Below are 15,208 nucleotides of genomic sequence, written 5' to 3' on the forward strand. Positions count from 1 at the left end.
TCTGCCCTCCCATGTTCATCTGAAAATATGTGTTCTCCCTGCAGTTGTTGTCCCCAGATGAGAGTTCCCTTGTGCTGCCTCAGTTGAATCTCCTTTACTTGACAGAGATGTGCATGAGCAGCGGCCCTCCCCAGCCCTATCCCAAATCATACTTATTTTGCATAGGAGATACCATGGTCATGAAGATTACTCTCCCAGGGTGAGGTTCATTCATTGCATTCTGGGTATGCTGACCCCTGTGATTTCCCCAAATGTGGGAAACGCGACTGCTTTATTTGTTGGTAGTGGGGGGACTGTGTTTGTGCTTTCTTCTGGTCAGCTCTGGTAAAAGTCAGATTTCTTTGTCTCAGATCTTCCTCTAGCCTTGTTCTTCTTTCGAGAGTTCCTTTGTGCTGCCTCAGTTGGATCTCCTTCACTTGACAGGGGGGTGCCCGAGCAGCGACCCTCCCCAGTTCTTGCCCAACTCCTACTTACCTGCCAGGTGAGATACTATGATCATGAAGGTGCTTCTCCCAGGGCAAGGCTCACCCATTGCACTCTGGGTGTGCTGCCCCTGCGATTTCCCCAAATGTGGGAAACTTGACTGCATAATTTGTGTTTCCCCTGGTCGGCTCTCGTATAATTCAGATCTCTTTGTCTCAGGTCTCTCTCCAGCCTAGTTTGCTGTCTGTTTCCACTTCTCTTTTCTTGAGCCGCTCCCTTCTATGCCCTTGCGCACTATCCTGACTTCTCCCGTCTGCTTACTTTGTGCCTTCCTACGCACAATGCGAACTACAGGTAGTGCTGCAGGGCCCACACCCTTTTAGTTGCCTTACAGAGCAGCTCTGGAGCTGTTACAGTGCCCAGCTGCTGCAAGAAATCAGCTTGAATGCTTCAGGGGCTGGGGCATAGCCAACATGAGCCCCACACCGAAGGAGGGTGGAGGTGTTTAATGCGAACTAGGGGTCATCCAAGCGCCGCAAAAGGCCGCCATGCCCTGCATAACCCTTTTCTCTTTTCATATGCAGATGAGGGTTCCAGCCAACTTTGGCCCACTGCTTGGATGACATCACCGTATGCAAATCCGTCTTCTGCAGACCTTCACCCAGGAATGCTTTTACTAGTTGTTGCATTTGGTTTGTTGTTTGGGGGTGCTTCAGTATTAGGCAGCCTTCTGTCCTCCCATATTCATCTGAAAATATGTGTTCTCCCTGCAGTTGTTGTCCCCAGATGAGAGTTCCCTTGTGCTGCCTCAGTTGAATCTCCTTTACTTGACAGAGATGTGCCTGAGCAGCGGCCCTCCCCAGCCCTATCCCAAATCATACTTATTTTGCATAGGAGATACCATGGTCATGAAGATTGTTCTCCCAGGGTGAGGTTCATTCATTGCATTCTGGGTATGCTGACCCCTGTGATTTCCCCAAATTTGGGAAACTCGACTGCATTATTTGTGGTAGTGGGGGACTGTGTTTGTGCTTTCCTCTGGTCAGCTCTGGTAAAAGTCAGATTTCTTTGTCTCAGATCTTCCTCTAGCCTTGTTCTTCTTTCGAGAGTTTCCTTGTGCTGCCTCAGTTGGATCTCCTTCACTTGACAGGGGGGTGCCCGAGCAGCGACCCTCCCAAGCTCTAGCCCAACTCCTACTTACCTGCCAGGTGAGATACTATAATCAGGAAGGTGCTTCTCCCAGGGCAAGGCTCACCCATTGCACTCTGGGTGTGCTGCTCCTGCGATTTCCCCAAATGTGGGAAACTTGACTGCATAATTTGTGTTTCCCCTGGTCGGCTCTCGTATAATTCAGATCTCTTTGTCTCAGGTCTCTCTCCAGCCTAGTTTGCTGTCTGTTTCAACTTCTCTTTTCTTGAGCCGCTCCCTTCTATGCCCTTGCGCACTATCCTGACTTCTCCCGTCTGCTTACTTTGTGCCTTCCAATGCACAATGCAAACTACAGGTAGTGCTGCAGGGCCCACACCCTTTTACTTGCCGTTCAGAGCAGCTCTGGAGCTGTTACAGTGCCCAGCTGCTGCAATAAATCAGCTTGAATGCTTCAGGGGATGGGGCATGGCCAACATGAGCCCCACACCAAAGGAGGGTGGGGGTGTTTAATGCGAACTAGGGGTCATCCAAGCACCGCAAAAGGCCGCCATGCCCTGCACGCCCCTTTTCTCTTTTCATATGCAGATGAGGGTTGAAGCCAACTTTGACCCACTGCTTGGATGACATCACCGTATGCAAATCCGTCTTCTGCAGAACTTACCCCAGGAATGCTTGCACTAGTTGTTGCATTTGGTTTGTTGTTTGGGGGTGCTTCAGTATTAGGCAGCCTTCTGCCCTCCCATGTTCATCTGAAAATATGTGTTCTCCCTGCAGTTGTTGTCCCCAGATGAGAGTTCCCTTGTGCTGCCTCAGTTGAATCTCCTTTACTTGACAGAGATGTGCATGAGCAGCGGCCCTCCCCAGCCCTATCCCAAATCATACTTATTTTGCATAGGAGATACCATGGTCATGAAGATTACTCTCCCAGGGTGAGGTTCATTCATTGCATTCTGGGTATGCTGACCCCTGTGATTTCCCCAAATGTGGGAAACGCGACTGCTTTATTTGTTGGTAGTGGGGGACTGTGTTTGTGTTTTCCTCTGGTCAGCTCTGGTAAAAGTCAAATTTCTTTGTCTCAGATCTTCCTCTAGCCTTGTTCTTTTTTCGAGAGTTTCCTTGTGCTGCCTCAGTTGGATCTCCTTCACTTGACAGGGGGGTGCCCGAGCAGCGACCCTCCCCAGCTCTAGCCCAACTCCTACTTACCTGCCAGGTGAGATACTATGATCATGAAGGTGCTTCTCCCAGGGCAAGGCTCACCCATTGCACTCTGGGTGTGCTGCCCCTGCGATTTCCCCAAATGTGGGAAACTTGACTGCATAATTTGTGTTTCCCCTGGTCAGGTCTCGTATAATTCAGATCTCTTTGTCTCAGGTCTCTCTCCAGCCTAGTTTGCTGTCTGTTTCAACTTCTCTTTTCTTGAGCCGCTCCCTTTTATACCCTTGTGCACTATCCTGACTTCTCCTCCTGTCTGCTTACTTTGTGCCTTCCAATGCGCAATGCAAACTACAGGTAGTGCTGCAGGGCCCACACCCTTTTACTTGCCTAACAGAACAGCTCTGGAGCTGTTACAGTGCCAAGCTGCTGCAAGAAATCAGCTTGAATGCTTCAGGGGATGGGGCATGGCCAACATGAGCCCCACACCGAAGGAGGGTGGGGGTGTTTAATGCGAACTAAGGGTCATCCAAGCGCCGCAAAAGGCCGCCATGCCCTGCATACCCCTTTTCTCTTTTCATATGCAGATGAGGGTTCCAGCCAACTTTGGCCCACTGCTTGGATGACATCACCGTATGCAATTCCGTCTTCTGCAGAACTTCCCCCAGGAATGCTTGTACTAGTTGTTGCATTTGGTTTGTTGTTTGGGGGTGCTTCAGTATTAGGCAGCCTTCTGCCCTCCCATGTTCATCTGAAAATATGTGTTCTCCCTGCAGTTGTTGTCCCCAGATGAGAGTTTCCTTGTGCTGCCTCAGTTGAATCTCCTTTACTTGACAGAGATGTGCATGAGCAGCGGCCCTCCCCAGCCCTATCCCAAATCATACTTATTTTGCATAGGAGATACCATGGTCATGAAGATTGTTCTCCCAGGGTGAGGTTCATTCATTGCATTTTGGGTATGCTGACCCCTGTGATTTCCCCAAATGTGGGAAACTCGACTGCATTATTTGTGGTAGTGGGGGACTGTGTTTGTGCTTTCCTCTGGTCAGCTCTGGAAAAAGTCAGATTTCTTTGTCTCAGATCTTCCTCTAGCCTTGTTCTTCTTTCGAGAGTTCCCTTGTGCTGCCTCAGTTGGATCTCTTTCACTTGACAGGGGGGTGCCCGAACAGCGACTTTCCCCAGCTCTAGCCCAACTCCTACTTACCTGCCAGGTGAGATACTATGATCATGAAGGTGCTTCTCCCAGGGCAAGGCTCACCCATTGCACTCTGGGTGTGCTGCCCCTGCGATTTCCCCAAATGTGGGAAACTTGACTGCATAATTTGTGTTTCCCCTGGTCGGCTCTCGTATAATTCAGATCTCTTTGTCTCAGGTCTCTCTCCAGCCTAGTTTGCTGTCTGTTTCCACTTCTCTTTTCTTCAGCCGCTCCCTTCTATACCCTTGTGCACTATCCTGACTTCTCCTCCCATCTGCTTACTTTGTGCCTTCCAATGCACAATGCAAACTACAGGTAGTGCTGCAGGGCCCACACCCTTTTACTTGCCTTACAGAGCAGCTCTGGAGCTGTTACAGTGCCCAGCTGCTGCAAGAAATCAGCTTGAATGCTTCAGGGGATGGGGCATGGCCAACATGAGCCCCACACCAAAGGAGGGTGGAGGTGTTTAATGCGAACTAGGGGTCATCCAAGCACCGCAAAAGGCCGCCATGCCCTGCACGCCCCTTTTCTCTTTTCATATGCAGATGAGGGTTGAAGCCAACTTTGACCCACTGCTTGGATGACATCACCGTATGCAAATCCGTCTTCTGCAGAACTTCCCCCAGGAATGCTAGGACTAGTTGTTGCATTTGGTTTGTTGTTTGGGGGTGCTTCAGTATTAGGCAGCCTTCTGCCCTCCCATGTTCATCTGAAAATATGTGTTCTCCCTGCAGTTGTTGTCCCCAGATGAAAGTTCCCTTGTGCTGCCTCAGTTGAATCTCCTTTACTTGACAGAGATGTGCATGAGCAGCGGCCCTCCCCAGCCCTATTCCAAATCATACTTATTTTGCATAGGAGATACCATGGTCATGAAGATTTTTCTCCCAGGGTGAGGTTCATTCATTGCATTTTGGGTATGCTGACCCCTGTGATTTCCCCAAATGTGGGAAACTTGACTGCATTATTTGTGGTAGTGGGAGACTGTGTTTGTGCTTTCCTCTGGTCAGCTCTGGTAAAAGTCAGATTTCTTTGTCTCAGATTTTCCTTTAGCCTTGTTCTTCTTTCGAGAGTTCCCTTGTGCTGCCTCAGTTGGATCTCCTTCACTTTACAGGGGGGTACCCGAGCAGCGACCCTCCCCAGCTCTAGCCCAACTCCTACTTACCTGCCAGGTGAGATACTATGATCATGAAGGTGCTTCTCCCAGGGCAAGGCTCACCCATTGTACTCTGGGTGTGCTGCTCCTGCGATTTCCCCAAATGTGGGAAACTTGACTGCATAATTTGTGTTTCCCCTGGTCGGCTCTCGTATAATTCAGATCTCTTTGTCACAGGTCTCTCTCCAGCCTAGTTTGCTGTCTGTTTCCACTTCTCTTTTCTTCAGCCGCTCCCTTCTATACCCTTGTGCACTATCCTGACTTCTCCTCCCGTCTGCTTACTTTGTGCCTTCCAATGCACAATGCAAACTACAGGTAGTGCTGCAGGGCCCACACCCTTTTACTTGCCTTACAGAGCAGCTCTGGAGCTGTTACAGTGCCCAGCTACTGCAAGAAATCAGCTTGAATGCTTCAGGGGATGGGGCATGGCCAACATGAGCCCCACACCAAAGGAGGGTGGAGGTGTTTAATGCGAACTAGGGGTCATCCAAGCACCGCAAAAGGCCGCCATGCCCTGCACGCCCCTTTTCTCTTTTCATATGCAGATGAGGGTTGAAGCCAACTTTGACCCACTGCTTGGATGACATCACCGTATGCAAATCCGTCTTCTGCAGAACTTCCCCCAGGAATGCTTGCACTAGTTGTTGCATTTGGTTTGTTGCTTGGGGGTGCTTCAGTATTAGGCAGCCTTCTGCCCTCCCATGTTCATCTGAAAATATGTGTTCTCCCTGCAGTTGTTGACCCAAGATGAGAGTTCCCTTGTGCTGCCTCAGTTGAATCTCCTTTACTTGACAGAGATGTGCATGAGCAGCGGCCCTCCCCAGCCCTATTCCAAATCATGCTTATTTTGCATAGGAGATACCATGGTCATGAAGATTTTTCTCCCAGGGTGATGTTCATTCATTGCATTTTGGGTATGCTGACCCCTGTGATTTCCCCAAATGTGGGAAACTTGACTGCATTATTTGTGGTAGTGGGAGACTGTGTTTGTGCTTTCCTCTGGTCAGCTCTGGTAAAAGTCAGATTTCTTTGTCTCACATTTTCCTTTAGCCTTGTTCTTCTTTCGAGAGTTCCCTTGTGCTGCCTCAGTTGGATCTCCTTCACTTTACAGGGGGGTACCCGAGCAGCGACCCTCCCCAGCTCTAGCCCAACTCCTACTTACCTGCCAGGTGAGATACTATGATCATGAAGGTGCTTCTCCCTGGGCAAGGCTCACCCATTGTACTCTGGGTGTGCTGCTCCTGCAATTTCCCCAAATGTGGGAAACTTGACTGCATAATTTGTGTTTCCCCTGGTCGGCTCTCGTATAATTCAGATCTCTCTGTCTCAGGTCTCTCTCCAGCCTAGTTTGCTGTCTGTTTCCACTTCTCTTTTCTTCAGCCGCTCCCTTCTATACCCTTGTGCACTATCCTGACTTCTCCTCCCGTCTGCTTACTTTGTGCCTTCCAATGCACAATGCAAACTACAGGTAGTGCTGCAGGGCCCACACCCTTTTACTTGCCTTACAGAGCAGCTCTGGAGCTGTTACAGTGCCCAGCTGCTGCAAGAAATCAGCTTGAATGCTTCAGGGGCTGGGGCATAGCCAACATGAGCCCCACACCGAAGGAGGGTGGAGGTGTTTAATGCAAACTAGGGGTCAGACAAGCGCCGCAAAAGGCCACCATGCCCTGCACGCCCCTTTTCTGTTTTCATATGCAGACGAGGGTTGAAGCCAACTTTGACCCACTGCTTGGATGACATCACCATATGCAAATCCATCTGCGGCAGGCCTTCCCCCAGGAATGCTTGCACTAGTTGTTGCATTTGGTTTGTTGTTTGGGGGTGCTTCAGTATTAGGCAGCCTTCTGCCCTCCCATGTTCATCTGAAAATATGTGTTCTCCCTGCAGTTGTTGTCCCCAGATGAGAGTTCCCTTGTGCTGCCTCAGTTGAATCTCCTTAACTTGACAGAGATGTGCCTGAGCAGCGGCCCACCCCAGCTCTATCCCAAATCATACTTATTTTGCATAGGAGATACCATGGTCATGAAGATTATTCTCCCAGGGTGAGGTTCATTCATTGCATTCTGGGTATGCTGACCCCTGTGATTTCCCCAAATGTGGGAAACTCGACTGCTTTATTTGTGGTAGTGGGGGACTGTGTTTGTGTTTTCCTCTGGTCAGCTCTGGTAAAAGTCAGATTTCTTTGTTTCAGATCTTCCTCTAGCCTTGTTCTTCTTTTGAGAGTTCCCTTGTGCTGCCTCAGTTGGATCTCCTTCACTTGACAGGGGGGTGCCCGAGCAGAGACCCTCCCCAGCTCTAGCCCAACTCCTACTTACCTGCCAGGTGAGATACTATGATCATGATGGTGCTTCTCCCAGGGCAAGGCTCACCCATTGCACTCTGGGTGTGCTGCCCCTGCGATTTCCCCAAATGTGGGAAACTTGACTGCATAATTTGTGTTTCCCCTGGTCGGCTCTCGTATAATTCAGATCTCTTTGTCTCAGGTCTCTCTCCAGCCTAGTTTGCTGTCTGTTTCCACTTCTCTTTTCTTCAGCCGCTCCCTTCTATACCCTTGTGCACTATCCTGACTTCTCCTCCCGTCTGCTTACTTTGTGCCTTCCAATGCACAATGCAAACTACAGGTAGTGCTGCAGGGCCCACACCCTTTTACTTGCCTTACAGAGCAGCTCTGGAGCTGTTACAGTGGCCAGCTGCTGCAAGAAATCAGCTTGAATGCTTCAGGGGCTGGGGCATGGCCAACATGAGCCCCACACCGAAGGAGGGTGGAGGTGTTTAATGCGAACTAGGGGTCATCCAAGCACCGCAAAAGGCCGCCATGCCCTGCACGCCCCTTTTCTCTTTTCATATGCAGATGAGGGTTGAAGCCAACTTTGACCCACTGCTTGGATGACATCACCGTATGCAAATCCGTCTTCTGCAGAACTTCCCCCAGGAATGCTTGCACTAGTTGTTGCATTTGGTTTGTTGTTTGGGGGTGCTTCAGTATTAGGCAGCCTTCTGCCCTCCCATGTTCATCTGAAAATATGTGTTCTCCCTGCAGTTGTTGTCCCCAGATGAGAGTTCCCTTGTGCTGCCTCAGTTGAATCTCCTTTACTTGACAGAGATGTGCATGAGCAGCGGCCCTCCCCAGCCCTATTCCAAATCATACTTATTTTGCATAGGAGATACCATGGTCATGAAGATTGTTCTCCCAGGGTGAGGTTCATTCATTGCATTTTGGGTATGCTGACCCTTGTGATTTCCCCAAATGTGGGAAACTTGACTGCATTATTTGTGGTAGTGGGGGACTGTGTTTGTGCTTTCCTCTGGTCAGCTCTGGTAAAAGTCAGATTTCTTTGTCTCAGATTTTCCTCTAGCCTTGTTCTTCTTTCGAGAGTTCCCTTGTGCTGCCTCAGTTGGATCTCCTTCACTTTACAGGGGGGTACCCGAGCAGCGACCCTCCCCAGCTCTAGCCCAACTCCTACTTACCTGCCAGGTGAGATACTATGATCATGAAGGTGCTTCTCCCAGGGCAAGGCTCACCCATTGCTCTGGGTGTGCTGCTCCTGCGATTTCCCCAAATGTGGGAAACTTGACTGCATAATTTGTGTTTCCCCTGGTCGGCTCTCGTATAATTCAGATCTCTTTGTCTCAGGTCTCTCTCCAGCCTAGTTTGCTGTCTGTTTCCACTTCTCTTTTCTTGAGCCGCTCCCTTCTATGCCCTTGCGCACTATCCTGACTTCTCCTCCTGTCTGCTTACTTTGTGCCTTCCAACGCACAATGCGAACTACAGGTAGTGCTGCAGGGCCCACACCCTTTTACTTGCCTTACAGAGCAGCTCTGGAGCTGTTACAGTGCCCAGCTGCTGCAAGAAATCAGCTTGAATGCTTCAGGGGCTGGGGCATAGCCAACATGAGCCCCACACCAAAGGAGGGTGGAGGTGTTTAATGCAAACTAGGGGTCAGCCAAGCGCCGCAAAAGGCCACCATGCCCTGCACGCCCCTTTTCTCTTTTCATATGCAGACGAGGGTTGAAGCCAACTTTGACCCACTGCTTGGATGACATCACCATATGCAAATCCATCTGCGGCAGGCCTTCCCCCAGGAATGCTTGCACTAGTTGTTGCATTTGGTTTGTTGTTTGGGGGTGCTTCAGTATTAGGCAGCCTTCTGCCCTCCCATGTTCATCTGAAAATATATGTTCTCCCTGCAGTTGTTGTCCCCAGATGAGAGTTCCCTTGTGTTGCCTCAGTTAAATCTCCTTTACTTGACAGAGATGTGCATGAGCAGCGGCCCTCCCCAGCCCTATTCCAAATCTTACTTATTTTGCATAGGAGATACCATGGTCATGAAGATTTTTCTCCCAGGGTGAGGTTTATTCATTGCATTTTGGGTATGCTGACCCCTGTGATTTCCCCAAATGTGGGAAACTTGACTGCATTATTTGTGGTAGTGGGAGGCTGTGTTTGTGATTTCTTCTGGTCAGCTCTGGTAAAAGTCAGATTTCTTTGTCTCAGATTTTCCTTTAGCCTTGTTCTTCTTTCGAGAGTTCCCTTGTGCTGCCTCAGTTGGATCTCCTTCACTTTACAGGGGGGTACCCGAGCAGCGACCCTCCCCAGCTCTAGCCCAACTCCTACTTACCTGCCAGGTGAGATACTATGATCATGAAGGTGCTTCTCCCAGGGCAAGGCTCACCCATTGTACTCTGGGTGTGCTGCTCCTGCGATTTCCCCAAATGTGGGAAACTTGACTGCATAATTTGTGTTTCCCCTGGTCGGCTCTCGTATAATTCAGATCTCTTTGTCTCAGGTCTCTCTCCAGCCTAGTTTGCTGTCTGTTTCCACTTCTCTTTTCTTCAGCCGCTCCCTTCTATACCCTTGTGCACTATCCTGACTTCTCCTCCCGTCTGCTTACTTTGTGCCTTCCAATGCACAATGCAAACTACAGGTAGTGCTGCAGGGCCCACACCCTTTTACTTGCCTTACAGAGCAGCTCTGGAGCTGTTACAGTGGCCAGCTGCTGCAAGAAATCAGCTTGAATGCTTCAGGGGCTGGGGCATAGCCAACATGAGCCCCACACCGAAGGAGGGTGGAGGTGTTTAATGCAAACTAGGGGTCAGTCAAGCGCCGCAAAAGTCCACCATGCCCTGCACGCCCCTTTTCTGTTTTCATATGCAGACGAGGGTTGAAGCCACCTTTGACCAACTGCTTGGATGACATCACCACAAATCCATCTGCGGCAGGCCTTCCCCCAGGAATGCTTGCACTAGTTGTTGCATTTGGTTTGTTGTTTGGGGGTGCTTCAGTATTAGGCAGCCTTCTGCTCCACCCTCCTTTGGTGTGGGGCTCATGTTGGCCATGTCCCATCCCCTGAAGCATTCAAGCAGATTTCTTGCAGCAGCTGGGCACTGTAACAGCTCCAGAGACGCTCTGTAAGGCAAGTAAAAGGGTGTGGGCCCTGCAGCACTACCTGTAGTTTGCATTGTGCATTGGAAGGCACAAAGTAAGCAGACGGGAGGAGAAGTCAGGATAGTGCACAAGGGTATAGAAGGGAGCGGCTGAAGAAAAGAGAAGTGGAAACAGACAGCAAACTAGGCTGGAGAGAGATCTGAGACAAAGATATCTGAATTATACGAGAGCCGACCAGGGGAAACACAAATTATGCAGTCAAGTTTCCCACATTTGGGGAAATCGCAGGGGCAGCACACCCAGAGTGCAATGGGTGAGCCTTGCCCTGGGAGAAGCACCTTCATGATCATAGTATCTCACCTGGCAGGTAAGTAGGAGTTGGGCTAGAGCTGGGGAGGGTCGCTGCTCGGGCACCCCCCTGTTAAGTGAAGGAGATCCAACTGAGGCAGCACAAGGGAACTCTCGAAAGAAGAACAAGGCTAAAGGAAAATCTGAAACAAAGAAATCTGACTTTTACCAGAGCTGACCAGAAGAAATCACAAACACAGCCTCCCACTACCACAAATAATGCAGTCGAGTTTCCCACATTTGGGGAAATCACAGGGGTCAGCATACCCAAAATGCAATGAATGAACCTCACCCTGGGAGAAAAATCTTCATGACCATGGTATCTCCTATGCAAAATAAGTATGATTTGGAATAGGGCTGGGGAGGGCCGCTGCTCATGCACATCTCTGTCAAGTAAAGGAGATTCAACTGAGGCAGCACAAGGGAACTCTCATCTTGGGACAACAACTGCAGGGAGAACATATATTTTCAGATGAACATGGGAGGGCAGAAGGCTGCCTAATACTGAAGCACCCCCAAACAACAAACCAAATGCAACAACTAGTGCAAGCATTCCTGGGGGAAGGCCTGCCGCAGATGGATTTGCATATGGTGATGTCATCCAAGCAGTTGGTCAAAGTTGGCTTCAACCCTCGTCTGCATATGAAAAGAGAAAAGGGGCGTGCAGGGCATGGTGGCCTTTTGCGGCGCTTGGCTGACCCCTAGTTTGCATTAAACACCTCCACCCTCCTTTGGTGTGGGGCTCATGTTGGCTATGCCCCAGCCCCTGAAGCATTCAAGCTGAATTCTTGCAGCAGCTGGGCACTGTAACAGCTCCAGAGCTGCTCTGTAAGGCAAGTAAAAGGGTGTGGGCCCTGCAGCACTACCTGTAGTTCGCAGATGGATTTGCCGCCATAGAATGCGCCTGCTGAATCGTGTTACAGATCCAGAGAGCAATAGTCTGCTTTGAAGCAGGGGTGCCAATCTTGTTGGCTGCATACAGGACAAACAGTGCTTCTGTTTTTCTGACTCTAGCCGTTCTGGCCACGTAAATTTTCAAAGCCCTGACCACATCAAGGGACTCGGAATCCTCCAAGTCACGCGTAGCCACAGGCATCACAATAGGTTGGTTCATATGAAAGGATGATTCCACTTTTAGCAGGAATTGAGGACGGGTCTGCAATTCCGCTGCCACCGCGCTACAACCCCGGCCGACGCAATTGCCGGTCTGAGTAAGGTACCAGAATGTGTGTAAATGGACTTTAGGGTAACCTCCTGCTTGCAGTCAGCAGGGTCCCTGATGGTAGCCGTATCCTGGGATGGCAGCGCTACCTTTTTGGATAAGCGTGTCAATGCTTTATCCACCCTAGGGGAGGATTCCCACCGTATCCTGTCCATTGGCGGGAAAGGATACGCCATAAGAATCCTTTTGGGAATCTGCAGCTTTTTGTCTGGAGATTCCCAAGCTTTTTCACATAATTCGTTCAACTCATGTGAGGGGGGAAAGGTTATCTCAGGTTTCTTTCCCTTATACATGTGTACCCTCGTGTCAGGGACAGGGGACTCTGTGATGTGCAAAACATCTTTTAGTGCAATAATCATATATCGAATACATTTAGCCAATTTTGGCTGTAACTTTGCATCATCGTAGTCGACACTGGAGTCAGAATCCGTGTCGGTATCTGTGTCAACTATTTGGGATAGTGGGCGCTTTTGAGACCCCGAAGGTCCCTGCGACATAGGGACAGGCATGGGTTGACTCCCTGACTGTTCCCTAGCTTCAGCTTTGTCTAATCTCTTGTGTAATAAGTTTACATTAGCACTTAAAACATTCCACATATCCATCCAGTCAGGTGTCGGCGTTGTCGATGGAGACACCACATTAATTTGCTCCTGCTCCTCTCTAGGAGAGCCTTCTACCTCAGACATGTCGACACACGTGTACCGACACACCATACACTCAGGGAATCCTCTTATCTGAGGACAGTTCCCCAACAAGGCCCTTTGGAGAGACAGAGAGAGAGAGTATGCCAGCACACACCCCAGCGCTATATGACCCAGGAAAAAAACACAATAATTTTATGTTTACCCAGTAGCGCTGTATTTCCATATATATATGCGCCTAATTATGTGCCCCCCTCTTCTTTAAGACCCTCTTTCTACCGTGGTATAAGCAGGGGAGAGTCCGTGGAGCTTCCCCTCAGCGGTGCTGTGGAGAAAATGGCGCTGGTGAGTGCTGAGGGAGAAGCCCCACCCCCTCAGCGACGGGCTTCTGTCCCGCTCAAATATAGTAAAAAAAAGGCGGGGGCTCTTATATATATATACAGTGCCTAGCTGCATATATATTTATTTTGCCAAAGAGAGGTCTATATTGCTGCCCAGGGCGTCCCCCCTGCGCCCTTCACCCTTACACTGACTGCCGTGTGAGAGGTGTATGGGAGCAATGGAGCACAGCTTTACTGCTGTGCGTTACCTCAGTGAAGATCATGAAGTCTTCCGCCGCCTCTGAAGTCTTCTTTTCTTCTCATACTCACCCGGCTTCTATCTTCCGGCTCTGCGAGGGGGACGGCGGCGCGGCGCTGGGACGGACGGCGAGGGTGAGACCTGCGTACCGATCCCTCTGGAGCTAATGCTGTACAGTAGCCTAAGAAGCAGAGCCTATCAACTCACAGAAGTAGGTGTGCATCTCTCCCCTCCGCCCCTCGATGCAGGGAGTCTGTTGCCAGCAGGCTCCCTGAAAATAAAAAAATCTAACAAATATACTTTCTGTCAGGAAACTCAGGAGAGCTCCCTGAAAAGCACCCAGTCTCCTCTGGGCACAGTAGTAAACTGAGGTCTGGAGGAGGGGCATAGAGGGAGGAGCCAGTGCACACCCAGATCTAAAGTCTTTCTTAAAGTGCCCATGTCTCCTGCGGAGCCCGTCTATCCCCCATGGTCCTTACGGAGTCCCCAGCATCCTCTAGGACGTAAGAGAAAAATTATGCTGGCAGAAAAATCCAATTGAGTGATTAAACAGCTCCAGAGCTGCTCTGTAAGGCAAGTAAAAGGGTGTGGGCCCTGCAGCACTACCTGTAGTTTGCATTGTGCATTGGAAGCCTAGTTTGCTGTCTGTTTCCACTTCTTTTTTCTTGAGCCCCTCCCGTCTATACCCTTGTGCACTATCCTGACTTCTCTTCCCGTCTGCTTACTTTGTGCCTTCCAAAGCACAATGCAAACTACAGTTAGTGCTGCAGGGCCCACACCCTTTTACTTGCCTTACAGAGCAGCTCTTGAGCTGTTACAGTGCCCAGCTGCTGCAAGAAATCAGCGTGAATGCTTCAGGGGCTGGGGCATGGCCAACATGAGCCCCACACCGAAGGAGGGTGGGGGTGTTTAATGCGAACTAGGGGTCTCGCACAATGCAAACTACAGGTAGTGCTGCAGGGCCCACACCCTTTTACTTGCCTTACAGAGCAGCTCTGGAGCTGTTACAGTGCCCAGCTGCTGCAAGAAATGTGAACTAGGGGTCATCCAAGTGCCGCAAAAGGCCGCCATGCCCTGCACGCCCCTTTTCTCTTTTCATATGCAGACGAGGGTTGAAGCCAACTTTGACCCACTGCTTGGATGACATCGCCATATGCAAATCCATCTGCTGCAGGCCTTCCCCCAGGAATGCTTGCACTAGTTGTTGCATTTGGTTTGTTGTTTGGGGGTGCTTCAGTATTAGGCAGCCTTCTGCCGTCCCATGTTCATCTGAAAATATGTGTTCTCCCTGCAGTTGTTGTCCCCAGATGAGAGTTCCCTTGTGCTGCCTCAGTTGAATCTCCTTTACTTGACAGAGATGTGCCTGAGCAGCGGCCCTCCCCAGCCCTATCCCAAATCATACTTATTTTGCATAGGAGATACCATGGTCATGAAGACTGTTCTCCCAGGGAGCGGTTCATTCATTGCATTCTGGGTATGCTGACCCCTGTGATTTCCCCAAATGTGGGAAACTCGACTGCATTATTTAATGCGAACTAGGGGTCATCCAAGCACCGCAAAAGGCCGCCATGCCCTGCATACCCCTTTTCTCTTTTCATAAGCAGACGAGGTTTGAAGCCAACTTTGACCCACTGCTTGGATGACATCACTTGCTGCCTTTCCAATGAAGCAAGTTTAATTTAATAATAGGTGAAAAACCATCCCTACAAAGGTGTTAATCAGATACTTGGCTTTGTGGACACTTTTCAGAGCACAAATTTGTTAGCATAAAATAAAGCCAGAAAATGAAGAGCTGTTTAATCACTCAATTGGATTTTTCTGCCAGCATATTTCTTTTTCTCTGCAACCCACTGCTAAATTGTGCTTCCTAGCTGTTTTTATAAAATCACTGAATCAAATCTAACTCTGATTACATCAGAGAAGGCCAGGTACCCTACACCATAACAGGGGGTTTGAAATT

General features: G+C 49.8%; 20 non-coding genes and 1 pseudogene across 20 annotated transcripts; 19 read left to right on the top strand and 2 right to left on the bottom strand.

The window, feature by feature from the left end:
- The first annotated feature begins 148 nt into the window (after nt 1-148).
- LOC135004799 (U1 spliceosomal RNA) lies at nt 149-314 on the top strand. The gene has a single exon (XR_010205523.1). It is a non-coding gene; the product is annotated as a U1 spliceosomal RNA (small nuclear RNA).
- Nucleotides 315-466: 152 nt separating this feature from the next.
- Nucleotides 467-629, top strand: LOC135004810 (U1 spliceosomal RNA). Its single transcript, XR_010205533.1, has one exon. It is a non-coding gene; the product is annotated as a U1 spliceosomal RNA (small nuclear RNA).
- A 671-nt stretch (nt 630-1,300) lies between these two features.
- LOC135004629 (U1 spliceosomal RNA) lies at nt 1,301-1,464 on the top strand. The gene has a single exon (XR_010205359.1). It is a non-coding gene; the product is annotated as a U1 spliceosomal RNA (small nuclear RNA).
- A 152-nt stretch (nt 1,465-1,616) lies between these two features.
- On the top strand, nt 1,617-1,779 carry LOC135004904 (U1 spliceosomal RNA). Its single transcript, XR_010205621.1, has one exon. It is a non-coding gene; the product is annotated as a U1 spliceosomal RNA (small nuclear RNA).
- A 671-nt stretch (nt 1,780-2,450) lies between these two features.
- Nucleotides 2,451-2,615, top strand: LOC135004840 (U1 spliceosomal RNA). The gene has a single exon (XR_010205563.1). It is a non-coding gene; the product is annotated as a U1 spliceosomal RNA (small nuclear RNA).
- Nucleotides 2,616-2,767: 152 nt separating this feature from the next.
- LOC135004821 (U1 spliceosomal RNA) lies at nt 2,768-2,930 on the top strand. The gene has a single exon (XR_010205544.1). It is a non-coding gene; the product is annotated as a U1 spliceosomal RNA (small nuclear RNA).
- A 674-nt stretch (nt 2,931-3,604) lies between these two features.
- Nucleotides 3,605-3,768, top strand: LOC135004658 (U1 spliceosomal RNA). Its single transcript, XR_010205388.1, has one exon. It is a non-coding gene; the product is annotated as a U1 spliceosomal RNA (small nuclear RNA).
- Nucleotides 3,769-3,920: 152 nt separating this feature from the next.
- Nucleotides 3,921-4,083, top strand: LOC135004811 (U1 spliceosomal RNA). The gene has a single exon (XR_010205534.1). It is a non-coding gene; the product is annotated as a U1 spliceosomal RNA (small nuclear RNA).
- A 674-nt stretch (nt 4,084-4,757) lies between these two features.
- LOC135004730 (U1 spliceosomal RNA) lies at nt 4,758-4,921 on the top strand. Its single transcript, XR_010205458.1, has one exon. It is a non-coding gene; the product is annotated as a U1 spliceosomal RNA (small nuclear RNA).
- A 152-nt stretch (nt 4,922-5,073) lies between these two features.
- On the top strand, nt 5,074-5,236 carry LOC135004879 (U1 spliceosomal RNA). The gene has a single exon (XR_010205597.1). It is a non-coding gene; the product is annotated as a U1 spliceosomal RNA (small nuclear RNA).
- Nucleotides 5,237-5,910: 674 nt separating this feature from the next.
- Nucleotides 5,911-6,074, top strand: LOC135004770 (U1 spliceosomal RNA). Its single transcript, XR_010205497.1, has one exon. It is a non-coding gene; the product is annotated as a U1 spliceosomal RNA (small nuclear RNA).
- Nucleotides 6,075-6,226: 152 nt separating this feature from the next.
- LOC135004837 (U1 spliceosomal RNA) lies at nt 6,227-6,389 on the top strand. The gene has a single exon (XR_010205560.1). It is a non-coding gene; the product is annotated as a U1 spliceosomal RNA (small nuclear RNA).
- A 674-nt stretch (nt 6,390-7,063) lies between these two features.
- Nucleotides 7,064-7,227, top strand: LOC135004701 (U1 spliceosomal RNA). The gene has a single exon (XR_010205429.1). It is a non-coding gene; the product is annotated as a U1 spliceosomal RNA (small nuclear RNA).
- Nucleotides 7,228-7,379: 152 nt separating this feature from the next.
- Nucleotides 7,380-7,542, top strand: LOC135004862 (U1 spliceosomal RNA). Its single transcript, XR_010205584.1, has one exon. It is a non-coding gene; the product is annotated as a U1 spliceosomal RNA (small nuclear RNA).
- A 674-nt stretch (nt 7,543-8,216) lies between these two features.
- On the top strand, nt 8,217-8,380 carry LOC135004671 (U1 spliceosomal RNA). Its single transcript, XR_010205401.1, has one exon. It is a non-coding gene; the product is annotated as a U1 spliceosomal RNA (small nuclear RNA).
- Nucleotides 8,381-8,532: 152 nt separating this feature from the next.
- On the top strand, nt 8,533-8,693 carry LOC135004962 (U1 spliceosomal RNA). Its single transcript, XR_010205667.1, has one exon. It is a non-coding gene; the product is annotated as a U1 spliceosomal RNA (small nuclear RNA).
- A 674-nt stretch (nt 8,694-9,367) lies between these two features.
- On the top strand, nt 9,368-9,531 carry LOC135004755 (U1 spliceosomal RNA). The gene has a single exon (XR_010205483.1). It is a non-coding gene; the product is annotated as a U1 spliceosomal RNA (small nuclear RNA).
- Nucleotides 9,532-9,683: 152 nt separating this feature from the next.
- LOC135004880 (U1 spliceosomal RNA) lies at nt 9,684-9,846 on the top strand. Its single transcript, XR_010205598.1, has one exon. It is a non-coding gene; the product is annotated as a U1 spliceosomal RNA (small nuclear RNA).
- Nucleotides 9,847-10,670: 824 nt separating this feature from the next.
- Nucleotides 10,671-10,833, bottom strand: LOC135004816 (U1 spliceosomal RNA). Its single transcript, XR_010205539.1, has one exon. It is a non-coding gene; the product is annotated as a U1 spliceosomal RNA (small nuclear RNA).
- Nucleotides 10,834-10,985: 152 nt separating this feature from the next.
- Nucleotides 10,986-11,149, bottom strand: LOC135004742 (U1 spliceosomal RNA). Its single transcript, XR_010205470.1, has one exon. It is a non-coding gene; the product is annotated as a U1 spliceosomal RNA (small nuclear RNA).
- Nucleotides 11,150-14,646: 3,497 nt separating this feature from the next.
- Nucleotides 14,647-14,825, top strand: LOC135004983 (U1 spliceosomal RNA; annotated as a pseudogene).
- Nucleotides 14,826-15,208: the final 383 nt, after the last annotated feature.

This window comes from Pseudophryne corroboree, unplaced genomic scaffold, assembly GCF_028390025.1.
Source record: "Pseudophryne corroboree isolate aPseCor3 unplaced genomic scaffold, aPseCor3.hap2 scaffold_195, whole genome shotgun sequence".
NCBI classification, from domain to species: Eukaryota; Metazoa; Chordata; class Amphibia; order Anura; family Myobatrachidae; genus Pseudophryne; species Pseudophryne corroboree.